We start from the raw sequence: 17,313 nt of genomic DNA on the forward strand, positions 1-17,313 counted from the left end.
TCCTTGCCGCGATGTTTTGCGGATGTGTTCATGCAGTTTTAGCTTCTGTGTAGAGGCTTCTACAATTGGTTTCTGAAATAAACCACACGGGTTGTATCCGTTAGTTCTAAATGGATTCCTGTTTCCCATTGCTGAAAACAGTTCGGAAAAAGATTTCAGTAGAACTGTTCTCCAGCTATTCTTAAAGTTCGAAAAGTGCTAAAAAAATGCTAAAAGGATGTTAAAAAATGCAAGTCAAATGCTGAGTTTAAATCTAAGTGCTATTTTACTTCTCTGTATTTCAATACTTTGCACAGGCTACCGTGTGTGTCAAGATTTACCTGTTTCTTGGTCTCTAGTCATTCCCAATGGTGCCACTACAGGGTGGGGTGGTATCCCTGTGGGCTAGTGTCTTCGATGGGCTGAGTTTAGCTCCTTCTGTAAGATCCTCCTTCGTGGGTGCCTGCGCCTGTTCTGGTTAGTATCTATGTTTGGGCCGCCATTTTGAGAGGTCTATATATAGCTCTCTAATAGTCCTTTTTTAGTGTTTATGTCGTTAAAGGGCCTCAACTTCAATTGTGTTCTCTGGCTCTGCTATTAACAGTCAAAAAGAAGGTTGTGCCGATGATTATAAATTATACATTAGGGCGATCAGATTTTTAACCAATCTATAGACTCATTGAGTCCTATTTTGTCACTTTTAGTTAAAAAAATTAATCTCTGTTCTTTTTCAAGTAGGATTCTATTTTTTGTATTGTGTGTCTCTCCCTTGTACCATTAGTAAAACGGTCCAGCTGAAGTTTTCATAACCATGTTGTGCTTCCCCAAAATGTTTTACTAGAGGTGCGTTAGTGACTTTATTTTTCAAACAGCTTTTATGTTCAAGCATCCTGGTTTTTACCTTCCGGTTTGTTTTCCCTATGTAGTGTTTATTACACGGACATGTGATCATGTATACTACATATTCAGAATTGCAATTAGTCATTAGTTTTTGTTTCCAAGGGGTGGGTAACCCTATGTCTATTTCTTTGGTTTTTTGGGTTAATTTACACATGGCACAATTAGTGCATGGGTAATGTCCAATTATAGGTTTAAGACCCCAGGATTCAGTCAGGCTCAGGGTTTTTGTTGGTTTTTCTTTGAGTTTGTTACTACTCACTCTGTTCCCAATCGTCTTGGATTTTTTGTATGCAAAAAGAGGAACAGGAATCCCTATTTCACTCTTCTCAAAGATTTTCCATTGGGTTTTTATTATTTGTCTAATTTTCAGACTCAAATTAGAGAAAGTGTTAACACATACTAGCATATCTTGTTGCGGTTGTTTAATTTTCGCTTCTAGGAGGGCTTCCCTGTTGTTGTTCGCCGCTCTTTTGGCTGACTTTTTGATCAGTTTTTTAGGGTATCCTCTTTGTTTTAATTTGGCCGTCAGGTTTTTTGCTTCTGTTTCAAAGTCTGCATTTTGGCTGCTATTTCTCTTGAGTCTTAAAAATTGGCCGTATGGAAGGTTATCTCTCAGGTGTTTAACATGATGACTGGAGTAATGTAAGAGTGAATTTTTTTCTGTTTTTTTATGGTAGGGTTTAACCAACAGGCGCCCGTGCTCATGAAAAATGGTGAGGTCGAGGAAATCGATCGAGGTTTTTTGAATATTAATGGTAAATTGAAGATGAGGGTTACAATTGTTGAGCCAAATTAAGAATTCCTCTGCTTTTTCTACTGTCCCTGCCCAGATTAACAGGACATCATCGATATACCTCGCCCATGACTGTATATGTGCTTCAAAAGGATTTGTTGTATAAAGGTATTTTTTCTCAAAAAATTCTACAAATAGATTAGCTAGGCTCGGGGCAATCGTAGCCCCCATCGCTGTTCCTTCTATTTGTTGAAAGTATGAGCCTTGAAACTCGAAATAATTTCGTGTAAGAGCTATTTCTATACACCACATAATAAACGAGCTGGGTACTGGGTCGTTGTCAAGTCTATTGAGTAAAATTTCGCTGATGGTTTCAAGTGTAGCTTGTTGAGGGATGTTAGTATATAGGGATACAATATCTAAACCTATAAGGAGAGTTTTCGCGGGATCGTATGGGAGATTTTCATATTTATTGATCACATCTTTGGTATCTTTTAGGTAAGATCTCATTTTCTCTACATATCCTTTCAGGTAATGATCTGCATACTTAGATAACGGTTCTAAAATTGAATGAATCCCTGAAACTATGGGTCTACCCGGTGGTTTAGTCAGCGTTTTATGGATTTTGGGTAGGCAGTAGAACTTGGGTGTTGCTGGTTTCATTTTATTCAGAAAAGCCCATTCCTGTTTGCTAATCCATCCTCTATCACAAGCTTTGGTAGTTTTAGTTTCAATGAGGTTTTCCAATTCTTTTGTGGGATCTGTAAGTAGTCTCTTGTAATAATTCTCATTTTCTAGTTGTCTGTGGCATTCTTCTATGTATTCTGTCTTATTTAGCAACACTATAGCTCCCCCCTTATCTGCTCTTTTAATAATGATCTTATCATTGGAAGCTAGTGATTCGATCGCTGTTCTCTCATTAGTGGTTAAGTTTTGATACATAGGGATATTTTGTTGTTCCAACTTGGCTACTTCCGCCAGAACTCTTTTTTCAAAAATTATTGATTCTGGCGAGTAAGTGTATGAGGGGGGACAGAAAGTAGAGGGATTTTTGAGCCCTGAGTGGTTCAGAGTGTTGGGTTCTCTATTTGTTTCATTACGTGTAGCAAAGAATTCTTCGAGTCTTATTTTCCGCATAAATTTAAAAAAATCTGTGCGGGACAGAAAAGGATCATGTCTGTTCGAAATAACGAATCCTAGGCCCTTTTCCAGAACTTGTTTTTCCATGTTAGTAGGCGTATACGTGGATAGATTCACTAGAATTGATTTCCGCTCCTCAGGTATCTCTGGTCCCCGTTCCATTGGCCCCGATTGGGCCCTTGGTATAAAAAAGGCCGTGTTCCTTGATTCCTGTTCCCTCTTTTTTGTCTATGATTGGGGTTTCCTCTCCCACGATTTGGTGGATTTTGACCTGGGTTAGTATTATCTGGATCGCTACTTGAATTGCTTGAGCTATATGATGTCGCCCTGAATCTAACTCGTCTGTTGTTTCGTGGTAGTCCTTGTATCTGGGCCATCTGTGTTTTATATCCTTCTTTAGTGTAGGGATATGCCTTTTCATGTGAGTATTTACTCAGATCTTTTTTTAATCTTTGAATTCTTTCTAATGTGTTAGTTTGTTTGAAGTCTTTCATTTCTTTCTCTATCTCTTCCAGTCTCTTTTTAACTACGTCTAGTGCAATTAGTTTTTTAATGTCATCTTCCAGTTTTTTTAGGTCGATTTCTGTTTTGCTAGATGTTTCTTTGGCTGTGTCTATTATTAATATCAGCCAATCTCTCCCACACTGGTTAGCTATGTAGCTCCATTGTAGGATGAATTTGGCGTTGTATAAGAACAATCGTGGCTCGTTTGGAACCGTTAAGCCTTGTGGTAAGGCTTTGTTCTTTAGGTATTCCAACATAATGGCGCCGTGTAATTCTGTCCTTATCAGTCTTTTGCGAAGTTGGATTATTTCATCCCATTCGTCTGATTTATCTGGGATATCGCCCAGTTCACTGTTATTGATGATCGAGGTGGCGTTCATGAGTGACGTTGCATAGTCATCGCTATAGCCTAGCGTTCTGTCTTCCGACATCCTAGCTTTTTAATATGTCTGGATAGGGAGCTGGAAATGTATTGAAATACAGAGAAGTAAAATAGCACTTAGATTTAAACTCAGCATTTGACTTGCATTTTTGAACATCCTTTTAGCATTTTTTTTAGCACTTTTCTAACTTTAAGAATAGCTGGAGAACAGTTCTACTGAAATCTTTTTTCGAACTGTTTTCAGCAATGGGAAACAGGAATCCATTTAGAACTAACGGATACAACCCGTGTGGTTTATTTCAGAAACCAATTGTAGAAGCCTCTACACAGAAGCTAAAACTGCATGAACACATCCGCAAAACATCGCGGCAAGGAAAAGAACAGAGAGAGTTTTCTGACTAAACTACTGGTAAACTGACTAAAATGCGACCTTTTTAAGAACCCACGCATAAGGGATAAGCTATTATGATCTCGCCATTATGTTTAAAATACGTTTAAAATATTTAGAAACCATAACCAATTACTAAAGAAAGGACACCACTCCTCTCCAAATTAAACGACCTCGCAGAGGAACTGCAATTACCAGAATGCTTTGTGTTTTCTAAGCTGAAGGCTGGAATAGACTTTCTTGTAAATAAAATAATTTGTTGTTTGCAGATTCGGTAGGAATATCCTTCCTCCCAAGAAAATGATGCCCAGCACATGTGGAAATTTTCTCACCTGCGAATCAAGAAAGCCCCACACTAAAAAGATCAGGTAACCAAATGGACCCTGTAGTCTTTTTCGACACCTCTAAACGTGTCTAAAGAAACATAAATTGATTCTTTTTTAATGTTTCTTTATCAAAAGTTATTATCATCCTAAAGAAGAGGCCAGAAGAGTTCATACTTAGCTGAAGCCCATTCTAAACCCCCCTTATTGACCACTCCTGAAGAAAGTCCCAAGACCAACACAGAGGACTGAAACATGTCGAGAATTTTTTGTCAGTCTAATTAGTTAAACTGTCTGAGTGAATTGAAAATTCCAATGAAGGGACAATCTAATCCTAATTATTGAATAGAATTAGAATAGAAGAATTAGAGATTAGAAAGTCATTATCTCTAAGATCTTTTAGAATTGTATGTTCTTAATGTTTGTCTTTGTCAACACGATACACTTGTATCTTTTTAGAGGGTTTCATCATGTATTTTAGACTATTTTGCTATCTCCATTAAAATTTGTACTTTTTGAATTAACCAATGGCATTCAGATGAATGGATAACTGTTGATAAAGGACTAAGTCCTATCTTTTCGAGTCTTGTGTAACCTTAAGTCCCAAAAACAAGATAGGACTCCACTATCGTGGAATTTGGGCTCTCTTCATTGTATTCCTTATGTTATAGTGGCGATCTGTCACAGAGACTTAATAAGTGTAGGATACAGCCTTAGACCTTGAAGAACGAAGCACTCGGGTATTGAGTAGTTCCTTAGGCCGCGTCCCTCTCTAGACATTTCCAGCTCCCTATCCAGACATATTAAAAAGCTAGGATGTCGGAAGACAGAACGCTAGGCTATAGCGATGACTATGCAACGGCACTTATGAACGCCACCTCGATCATCAATAACAGTGAACTGGGCGATATCCCAGATAAATCAGACGAATGGGATGAAATAATCCAACTTCGCAAAAGACTGATAAGGACAGAATTACACGGCGCCATTATGTTGGAATACCTAAAGAACAAAGCCTTACCACAAGGCTTAACGGTTCCAAACGAGCCACGATTGTTCTTAGACAACGCCAAATTCATCCTACAATGGAGCTACATAGCTAACCGGTGTGGGAGAGATTGGCTGATATTAATAATAGACACAGCCAAAGAAACATCTAGCAAAATAGAAATCGACTTAAAAAAACTGGAAGATGACATTAAAAAACTAATTGCACTAGACGTAGTTAAAAAGAGACTGGAAGAGATAGAGAAAGAAATGAAAGACTTCAAACAAACTAACACATTAGAAAGAATTCAAAGATTAAAAAAAGATCTGAGTAAATACTCACATGAAAAGGCATATCCCTACACTAAAGAAGGATATAAAACACAGATGGCCCAGATACAAGGACTACCACGAAATAACAGACGAGTTAGATTCAGGGCGACATCATATAGCTCAAGCAATTCAAGTAGCGATCCAGATAATACTAACCCAGGTCAAAATCCACCAAATCGTGGGAGAGGAAACCCCAATCATAGACAAAAAAGAGGGAACAGGAATCAAGGAACACAGCCTTTTTTATATCAAGGGCCCAATCGGGGCCAATGGAACGGGGACCAGAGATACCTGAGGAGCGGAAATCAATTCTAGTGAATCTATCCACGTATACGCCTACTAACATGGAAAAACAAGTTCTGGAAAAGGGCCTAGGATTCGTTATTTCGAACAGACATGATCCTTTTCTGTTCCGCACAGATTTTTTTAAATTTATGCGGAAAATAAGACTCAAAGAATTCTTTGCTACACGTAATGAAACAAATAGAGAACCCAACACTCTGAACCACTCAGGGCTCAAAAATCCCTCTACTTTCTGTCCCCCCTCATACACTTACTCGCCAGAATCAATAATTTTTGAAAAAAGAGTTCTGGCGGAAGTAGCCAAGTTGGAACAACAAAATATCCCTATGTATCAAAACTTAACCACTAATGAGAGAACAGCGATCGAATCACTAGCTTCCAATGATAAGATCATTATTAAAAGAGCAGATAAGGGGGGAGCTATAGTGTTGCTAAATAAGACAGAATACATAGAAGAATGCCACAGACAACTAGAAATGAGAACTATTACAAGAGACTACTTACAGATCCCACAAAAGAATTGGAAAACCTCATTGAAACTAAAACTACCAAAGCTTGTGATAGAGGATGGATTAGCAAACAGGAATGGGCTTTTCTGAATAAAATGGAACCAGCAACACCCAAGTTCTACTGCCTACCCAAAATCCATAAAACGCTGACTAAACCACCGGGTAGACCCATAGTTTCAGGGATTAATTCAATTTTAGAACCGTTATCTAAGTATGCAGATCATTACCTGAAAGGATATGTAGAGAAAATGAGATCTTACCTAAAAGATACCAAAGATGTGATCAATAAATATGAAAATCTCCCATACGATCCCGCGAAAACTCTCCTTATAGGTTTAGATATTGTATCCCTATATACTAACATCCCTCAACAAGCTACACTTGAAACCATCAGCGAAATTTTACTCAATAGACTTGACAACGACCCAGTACCCAGCTCGTTTATTATGTGGTGTATAGAAATAGCTCTTACACGAAATTATTTCGAGTTTCAAGGCTCATACTTTCAACAAATAGAAGGAACATCGATGGGGGCTACGATGGCCCCGAGCCTAGCTAATCTATTTGTAGAATTTTTTGAGAAAAAATACCTTCATACAACAAATCCTTTTGAAGCACATATACAGTCATGGGCGAGGTATATCGATGATGTCCTGTTAATCTGGGCAGGGACAGTAGAAAAAGAAGAGGAATTCTTAATTTGGCTCAACAATTGTAACCCTCATCTTCAATTTACCATTAATATTCAAAAAACCTCCATCGATTTCCTCGACCTCACCATTTTTCATGAGCACGGGCGCCTGTTGGTTAAACCCTACCATAACAAAACAGAAAAAAATGCACTCTTACATTACTCCAGTCATCATGTTAAACACCTGAGAGATAACCTTCCATACGGCCAATTTTTAAGACTCAAGAGAATTAGCAGCCAAAATGCAGACTTTGAAACAGAAGCAAAAAACCTGACGGCCAAATTAAAACAAAGAGGATACCCTAAAAAACTGATCAAAAAGTCAGCCAAAAGAGCGGCGAACAACAACAGGGAAGCCCTCCTAGAAGCGAAAATTAAACAACCGCAACAAGATATGCTAGTATGTGTTAACACTTTCTCTAATTTGAGTCTGAAAATTAGACAAATAATAAAAACCCAATGGAAAATCTTTGAGAAGAGTGAAATAGGGATTCCTGTTCCTCTTTTTGCATACAAAAAATCCAAGACGATTGGGAACAGAGTGAGTAGTAACAAACTCAAAGGAAAACCAACAAAAACCCTGAGCCTGACTGAATCCTGGGGTCTTAAACCTATAATTGGACATTACCCATGCACTAATTGTGCCAAGTGTAAATTAACCCAAAAAACCAAAGAAATAGACATAGGGTTACCCACCCCTTGGAAACAAAAACTAATGACTAATTGCAATTCTGAATATGTAGTATACATGATCACATGTCCGTGTACTAAACACTACATAGGGAAAACAAACCGGAAGGTAAAAACCAGGATGCTTGAACATAAAAGCTGTTTGAAAAATAAAGTCACTAACGCACCTCTAGTAAAACATTTTGGGGAAGCACAACATGGTTATGAAAACTTCAGCTGGACCGTTTTACTAATGGTACAAGGGAGAGATCACAATACAAAAAATAGAATCCTACTTGAAAAAGAACAGAGATTAATTTTTTTAACTAAAAGTGACAAAATAGGACTCAATGAGTCTATAGATTGGTTAAAAATCTGATCGCCCTAATGTATAATTTATAATCATCGGCACAACCTTCTTTTTGACTGTTAATAGCAAAGCCAGAGAACACAATTGAAGTTGAGGCCCTTTAACGACATAAACACTAAAAAAGGACTATTAGAGAGCTATATATAGACCTCTCAAAATGGCGGCCCAAACATAGATACTAACCAGAACAGGTGCAGGCACCCACGAAGGAGGATCTTACAGAAGGAGCTAAACTCAGCCCATAGAAGACACTAGCCCACAGGGATACCACTCCACCCTGTAGTGGCACCATTGGGAATGACTAGAGACCAAGAAACAGGTAAATCATGACACACACGGTAGCCTGTGCAAAGTATTGAAATACAGAGAAGTAAAATAGCACTTAGATTTAAACTCAGCATTTGACTTGCATTTTTTAACATCCTTTTAGCATTTTTTTAGCACTTTTCGAACTTTAAGAATAGCTGGAGAACAGTTCTACTGAAATCTTTTTCCGAACTGTTTTCAGCAATGGGAAACAGGAATCCATTTAGAACTAACGGATACAACCCGTGTGGTTTATTTCAGAAACCAATTGTAGAAGCCTCTACACAGAAGCTAAAACTGCATGAACACATCCGCAAAACATCGCGGCAAGGAAAAGAACAGAGAGAGTTTTCTGACTAAACTACTGGTAAGCTGACTAAAATGCGACCTTTTTAAGAACCCACGCATAAGGGATAAGCTATTATGATCTCGCCATTATGTTTAAAATACGTTTAAAATATATAGAAATCATAACCAATTACTAAAGAAAGGACATCACTCCTCTCCAAATTAAACGACCTCGCAGAGGAACTGCAATTACCAGAATGCTTTGTGTTTTCTAAGCTGAAGGCTGGAATAGACTTTCTTGTAAATAAAATAATTTGTTGTTTGCAGATTCGGTAGGAATATCCTTCCTCCCAAGAAAATGATGCCCAGCACATGTGGACATTTTCTCGCCTGCGAATCAAGAAAGCCCCCACACTAAAAAGATCAGGTAACCAAATGGACCCTGTAGTCTTTTTCGACACCTCTAAACGTGTCTAAAGAAACATAAATTGATTCTTTTTTAATGTTTCTTTATCAAAAGTTATTATCATCCTAAAGAAGAGGCCAGAAGAGTTCATACTTAGCTGAAGCCCATTCTAAACCCCCCTTATTGACCACTCCTGAAGAAAGTCCCAAGACCAACACAGAGGACTGAAACATGTCGAGAATGTTTTGTCAGTCTAATTAGTTAAACTGTCTGAGTGAATTGAAAATTCCAATGAAGGGACAATCTAATCCTAATTATTGAATAGAATTAGAATAGAAGAATTAGAGATTAGAAAGTCATTATCTCTAAGATCTTTTAGAATTGTATGTTCTTAATGTTTGTCTTTGTCAACACGATACACTTGTATCTTTTTAGAGGGTTTAATCATGTATTTTAGACTATTTTGCTATCTCCATTAAAATTTGTACTTTTTGAATTAACCAATGGCATTCAGATGAATGGATAACTGTTGATAAAGGACTAAGTCCTATCTTTTCGAGTCTTGTGTAACCTTAAGTCCCAAAAACAAGATAGGACTCCACTATCGTGGAATTTGGGCTCTCTTCATTGTATTCCTTATGTTATAGTGGCGATCTGTCACAGAGACTTAACAAGTGTAGGATACAGCCTTAGACCTTGAAGAACGAAGCACTCGGGTATTGAGTAGTTCCTTAGGCCGCGTCCCTCTCTAGACATTTCCAGCTCCCTATCCAGACATATTAAAAAGCTAGGATGTCGGAAGACAGAACGCTAGGCTATAGCGATGACTATGCAACGGCACTCATGAACGCCACCTCGATCATCAATAACAGTGAACTGGGCGATATCCCAGATAAATCAGACGAATGGGATGAAATAATCCAACTTCGCAAAAGACTGATAAGGACAGAATTACACGGCGCCATTATGTTGGAATACCTAAAGAACAAAGCCTTACCACAAGGCTTAACGGTTCCAAACGAGCCACGATTGTTCTTAGACAACGCCAAATTCATCCTACAATGGAGCTACATAGCTAACCGGTGTGGGAGAGATTGGCTGATATTAATAATAGACACAGCCAAAGAAACATCTAGCAAAATAGAAATCGACCTAAAAAAACTGGAAGATGACATTAAAAAACTAATTGCACTAGACGTAGTTAAAAAGAGACTGGAAGAGATAGAGAAAGAAATGAAAGACTTCAAACAAACTAACACATTAGAAAGAATTCAAAGATTAAAAAAAGATCTGAGTAAATACTCACATGAAAAGGCATATCCCTACACTAAAGAAGGATATAAAACACAGATGGCCCAGATACAAGGACTACCACGAAATAACAGACGAGTTAGATTCAGGGCGACATCATATAGCTCAAGCAATTCCAGTAGCGATCCAGATAATACTAACCCAGGTCAAAATCCACCAAATCGTGGGAGAGGAAACCCCAATCATAGACAAAAAAGAGAGAACAGGAATCAAGGAACACAGCCTTTTTTATACCAAGGGCCCAATCGGGGTCAATGGAACGGGGACCAGAGATACCTGAGGAGCGGAAATCAATTCTAGTGAATCTATCCACGTATACGCCTACTAACATGGAAAAACAAGTTCTGGAAAAGGGCCTAGGATTCGTTATTTCGAACAGACATGATCCTTTTCTGTTCCGCACAGATTTTTTTAAATTTATGCGGAAAATAAGACTCAAAGAATTCTTTGCTACACGTAATGAAACAAATAGAGAACCCAACACTCTGAACCACTCAGGGCTCAAAAGTCCCTATACTTTCTGTCCCCCCTCATACACTTACTCGCCAGAATCAATAATTTTTGAAAAAAGAGTTCTGGCGGAAGTAGCCAAGTTGGAACAACAAAATATCCCTATGTATCAAAACTTAACCACTAATGAGAGAACAGCGATCGAATCACTAGCTTCCAATGATAAGATCATTATTAAAAGAGCAGATAAGGGGGGAGCTATAGTGTTGCTAAATAAGACAGAATACATAGAAGAATGCCACAGACAACTAGAAAATGAGAACTATTACAAGAGACTACTTACAGATCCCACAAAAGAATTGGAAAACCTCATTGAAACTAAAACTACCAAAGCTTGTGATAGAGGATGGATTAGCAAACAGGAATGGGCTTTTCTGAATAAAATGGAACCAGCAACACCCAAGTTCTACTGCCTACCCAAAATCCATAAAACGCTGACTAAACCACTGGGTAGACCCATAGTTTCAGGGATTAATTCAATTTTAGAACCGTTATCTAAGTATGCAGATCATTACCTGAAAGGATATGTAGAGAAAATGAGATCTTACCTAAAAGATACCAAAGATATGATCAATAAATATGAAAATCTCCCATACGATCCCGCGAAAACTCTCCTTATAGGTTTAGATATTGTATCCCTATATACTAACATCCCTCAACAAGCTACACTTGAAACCATCAGCGAAATTTTACTCAATAGACTTGACAACGACCCAGTACCCAGCTCGTTTATTATGTGGTGTATAGAAATAGCTCTTACACGAAATTATTTCGAGTTTCAAGGCTCATACTTTCAACAAATAGAAGGAACATCGATGGGGGCTACGATGGCCCCGAGCCTAGCTAATCTATTTGTAGAATTTTTTGAGAAAAAATACCTTCATACAACAAATCCTTTTGAAGCACATATACAGTCATGGGCGAGGTATATCGATGATGTCCTGTTAATCTGGGCAGGGACAGTAGAAAAAGCAGAGGAATTCTTAATTTGGCTCAACAATTGTAACCCTCTTCTTCAATTTACCATTAATATTCAAAAAACCTCCATCGATTTCCTCGACCTCACCATTTTTCATGAGCACGGGCCCCTGTTGGTTAAACCCTACCATAAAAAAAACAGAATAAAATTCACTCTTACATTACTCCAGTCATCATGTTAAACACCTGAGAGATAACCTTCCATACGGCCAATTTTTAAGACTCAAGAGAAATAGCAGCCAAAATGCAGACTTTGAAACAGAAGCAAAAAACCTGACAGCCAAATTAAAACAAAGAGGATACCCTAAAAAACTGATCAAAAAGTCAGCCAAAAGAGCGGCGAACAACAACAGGGAAGCCCTCCTAGAAGCGAAAATTAAACAACCGCAACAAGATATGTTAGTATTTGTTAACACTTTCTCTAATTTGAGTCTAAAAATTAGCCAAATAATAAAAACCCAATGGAAAATCTTTGAGAAGAGTGAAATAGGGATTCCTGTTCCTCTTTTTGCATACAAAAAATCCAAGACGATTGGGAACAGAGTGAGTAGTAACAAACTCAAAGAAAAACCAACAAAAACCCTGAGCCTGACTGAATCCTGGGGTCTTAAACCTATAATTGGACATTACCCATGCACTAATTGTGCCATGTGTAAATTAACCCAAAAAACCAAAGAAATAGACATAGGGTTACCCACCCCTTGGAAACAAAAACTAATGACTAATTGCAATTCTGAATATGTAGTATACATGATCACATGTCCGTGTAATAAACACTACATAGGGAAAACAAACCGGAAGGTAAAAACCAGGATGCTTGAACATAAAAGCTGTTTGAAAAATAAAGTCACTAACGCACCTCTAGTAAAACATTTTGGGGAAGCACAACATGGTTATGAAAACTTCAGCTGGACCGTTTTACTAATGGTACAAGGGAGAGATCACAATACAAAAAATAGAATCCTACTTGAAAAAGAACAGAGATTAATTTTTTTAACTAAAAGTGACAAAATAGGACTCAATGAGTCTATAGATTGGTTAAAAATCTGATCGCCCTAATGTATAATTTATAATCATCGGCACAACCTTCTTTTTGACTGTTAATAGCAGAGCCAGAGAACACAATTGAAGTTGAGGCCCTTTAACGACATAAACACTAAAAAAGGACTATTAGAGAGCTATATATAGCCCTCTCAAAATGGCGGCCCAAACATAGATACTAACCAGAACAGGCGCAGGCACCCACGAAGGAGGATCTTACAGAAGGAGCTAAACTCAGCCCATAGAAGACACTAGCCCACAGGGATACCACTCCACCCTGTAGTCGCACCATTGGGAATGACTAGAGACCAAGAAACAGGTAAATCATGACACACACGGTAGCCTGTGCAAAGTATTGAAATACAGAGAAGTAAAATAGCACTTAGATTTAAACTCAGCATTTGACTTGCATTTTTTAACATCCTTTTAGCATTTTTTTTAGCACTTTTCGAACTTTAAGAATAGCTGGAGAACAGTTCTACTGAAATCTTTTTTCGAACTGGTTTCAGCAATGGGAAACAGGAATCCATTTAGAACTAACGGATACAACCCGTGTGGTTTATTTCAGAAACCAATTGTAGAAGCCTCTACACAGAAGCTAAAACTGCATGAACACATCCGCAAAACATCGCGGCAAGGAAAAGAACAGAGAGAGTTTTCTGACTAAACTACTGGTAAGCTGACTAAAATGCGACCTTTTTAAGAACCCATGCATAAGGGATAAGCTATTATGATCTCGCCATTATGTTTAAAATACGTTTAAAATATATAGAAATCATAACCAATTACTAAAGAAAGGACACCACTCCTCTCCAAATTAAACGACCTCGCAGAGGAACTGCAATTACCAGAATGCTTTGTGTTTTCTAAGCTGAAGGCTGGAATAGACTTTCTTGTAAATAAAATAATTTGTTGTTTGCAGATTCGGTAGGAATATCCTTCCTCCCAAGAAAATGATGCCCAGCACATGTGGACATTTTCTCGCCTGCGAATCAAGAAAGCCCCCACACTAAAAAGATCAGGTAACCAAATAGACCCTGTAGTCTTTTTCGACACCTCTAAACGTGTCTAAAGAAACATAAATTGATTCTTTTTTAATGTTTCTTTATCAACAGTTATTATCATCCTAAAGAAGAGGCCAGAAGAGTTCATACTTAGCTGAAGCCCATTCTAAACCCCCCTTATTGACCACTCCTGAAGAAAGTCCCAAGACCAACACAGAGGACTGAAACATGTCGAGAATTTTTTGTCAGTCTAATTAGTTAAACTGTCTGAATGAATTGAAAATTCCAATGAAGGGACAATCTAATCCTAATTATTGAATAGAATTAGAATAGAAGAATTAGAGATTAGAAAGTCATTATCTCTAAGATCTTTTAGAATAGTATGTTCTTAATGTTTGTCTTTGTCAACACGATACACTTGTATCTTTTTAGAGGGTTTAATCATGTATTTTAGACTATTTTGCTATCTCCATTAAAATTTGTACTTTTTGAATTAACCAATGGCATTCAGATGAATGGATAACTGTTGATAAAGGACTAAGTCCTATCTTTTCGAGTCTTGTGGCACATGCATTATCGCCATAAAGTGCATGAATGTGCCGGGTTTTCAATATTGATTGTGCTTCTTGAGATAGTATACCAACTCTAATACTTTTTGAGATGTTGGAATAAGTGAGATCTGCAGATTGCTGCATGTTTTCTGTTAATTCTCTGTATTGGAAATGTTGCCAAAGGTTGACATTTCCTATGCTGCCAACAGTTTTATGGCAGAGTTTGTGTCCTAAGGTTTTAAAAATAGGCTCACCTTTCACTGGTGTCAATTGAAGAAGATCTCCGAAAACAGTAATGTGTTTTTCTGCAAAGCGCTCTTTGTAGTTTGTTTTGAGTACTTCTTGTAATCTGAGGTGAACCAAAGCGAACATTAGGTTGGAGACCATGCTCGCTTCATCTATTAGTAGCATTTTCATTTGTTTTAATACTCTGTGTAGTTTCATTGCAGCTTCTGTAGACAGTTTGTAATAGTCTCATTTGTTTTGGTGTTCTATTGGCAGGAGTAGTAATCGGTGTAAAGTGACACTGCCTATGTTGTAGGCAGCTAAACCTGCGGGGGCAGTGACAACAGCTTACAGTTTGCTGTTTGTCAATTGTTGAAGGAACTTACTGATGAATTTGATTAAGAATGTTTTGCCAGAACCAGCTTCACCACTGACGTACAGTAGTATAGGTTTATAATTATAGCAGGAACATTCTTTATTTTCATGTTGTACACCATGTGCAATTTCTTTTGTTACGTCTTGAAAAATGCTATGTTGCTCATTGTTTAGTTTTGATTGTAGTATAGTTAAGTCTTCTTTATCTTCATACTGACACATGGTGTTTTCTACTTCTGTCATAGCCAATTCTGCCTCATTTGTTATTAGTGGCTCTCCCAGTGGTTATTGGCTTCTTGTTACGGAAAGTTGACTACTGTCAGGAGTGTCCTTATCTAGTAGGGCCTGGAGTTCTTCTTTGTGTTGCTGTTCATTGTGCAACATTGTTTTGTACTGTGTAAAGTTTACATCAGTTATAGTGCTTTCATTTGCTTTGAAAGCGTCTTCATATGAGTCATAGTTATCTAGTATTTCTTCTTCTTTTCTCCATGGTTTAAAGAGTTGCAGCAGGGACATGTAATATAGTTCTTTATGTTGAGGAGTCTTTAATGACCATTTGATATGATTAATTAAATTTCGTTTGGTGAGTTTTACTAAGCTGCCTTCACAATTTGTCACTCTGTATTTACCTTTTTCTTCATCGGGTTTTATATAATTTTTGTATGTGAAGTTTTGGGCTATGTGGTATAGACACATGGTTTCCAAAGTGTTACTTCTGTTTGGGTAGTATGTGTCCAGTAAATTGGTTTTTAAAATGTCTTGGCTGTTGGGATCATGTTTGGCTATTGTTTCTATATCTTCGTATGATTTTAGAACTCTTTTTCTAGATTTAGCAGGACCAAGACTTAGCCATACTATATTTTCAGATTTTCCATACAAAGCAATACTAGTTAAATGATCTGCTGCTTCATATGAGCCACTTTCTCTATGGGAGAGCATTTTTATGCCCAAGCTGTATAATTTCTGAGACAGTGTTTTGTCTGATGACAGGTCATTCCAGAGGTCTTGGGGCTCTGTTTTTTCTGCTTTTGTTAAGTATGCTGTAACATATTGTGCAACTGCAGTGGAATTGTCTGCAATATACTGCAAATCTATGTTTGCATTCCATAAGTGGGCAATGATTGCATTGTAATCATTGATATATTTTTCTTCTTCTGTTCTTGTTATGTAATATGTATTTTTAGGTGATTTACCTTTAACACTATTTCTAACTGAAGACATGAAGTTGTTCACTTGACCTGTTTTTGTAACCCGTCTAGGGAAACCAAAGCGGCATTTGGTGTAGTATTTCCCTTTGTTTTTCTATTTGCGACGACAATATTTGCCAGATTTGTGTCTTTGAAATTGTAAAACTTGTGCATGAAGATCACTATTTGTTGCTTCTGATGGAATTTCACAAGTGACATATTTTTCAAAAAAACTGTAAAACAGTGGCATCATTGTCTTGACCAAATTTAGGAGCATCTTTAATCCATAAAAGCATGTGGATATGTGGTGCTCCTCTGGCTTGGTATTCTTTTCTCCAAAAGAAGTGTTGCACTTCTCCGAGGGGAGGAGCAGTTTTATTACAAATAAAGTGTAGCATAGCAATGAAGCAATGGTGAAAATATCTTGAAACATTAACAGGATCTATAGAAAAAAGTTCTCCAGGTGTTAGTATATCTATGTTTGTTTTGTTTTTGTTTGATATGCATAGGAAATCATGTAAATATTTCCATGCATATTCTGCACAAATTAATGTAACAAACCAAGTGGGTGGGCCAAGGTATCTTATCATACAACGTACATCTCCATGACGTCGAAACCAGTACTCTTTAGTACCACGCGTATTTGCTAATAGATTTGTAATATTTGATTGTAAAACCTCATCTTTTTGTTGCGCTTTTTGTAATAATTGTGTAGCTGACATATTTTGAAAGTGGGATCCTGATTTTAATATGTGTGCAACTCCGTAACATAAAGTTGCTAGTTCACTTTCAAAGAGTAGGTGGAATATGTATTCCACATTTTGTCTAAATCGGGGATCTTCATAATACATCCGTAATGAGCGGTATTCTGATGCTGTTATTTGAAAAGGTCTATCATCGTACCTTCCTCCTTTGCCAGC

Source organism: Ambystoma mexicanum, chromosome 4p (assembly GCF_040938575.1).
Source record: "Ambystoma mexicanum isolate Mex_15411 chromosome 4p, UKY_AmexF1_1, whole genome shotgun sequence".
NCBI classification, from domain to species: Eukaryota; Metazoa; Chordata; class Amphibia; order Caudata; family Ambystomatidae; genus Ambystoma; species Ambystoma mexicanum.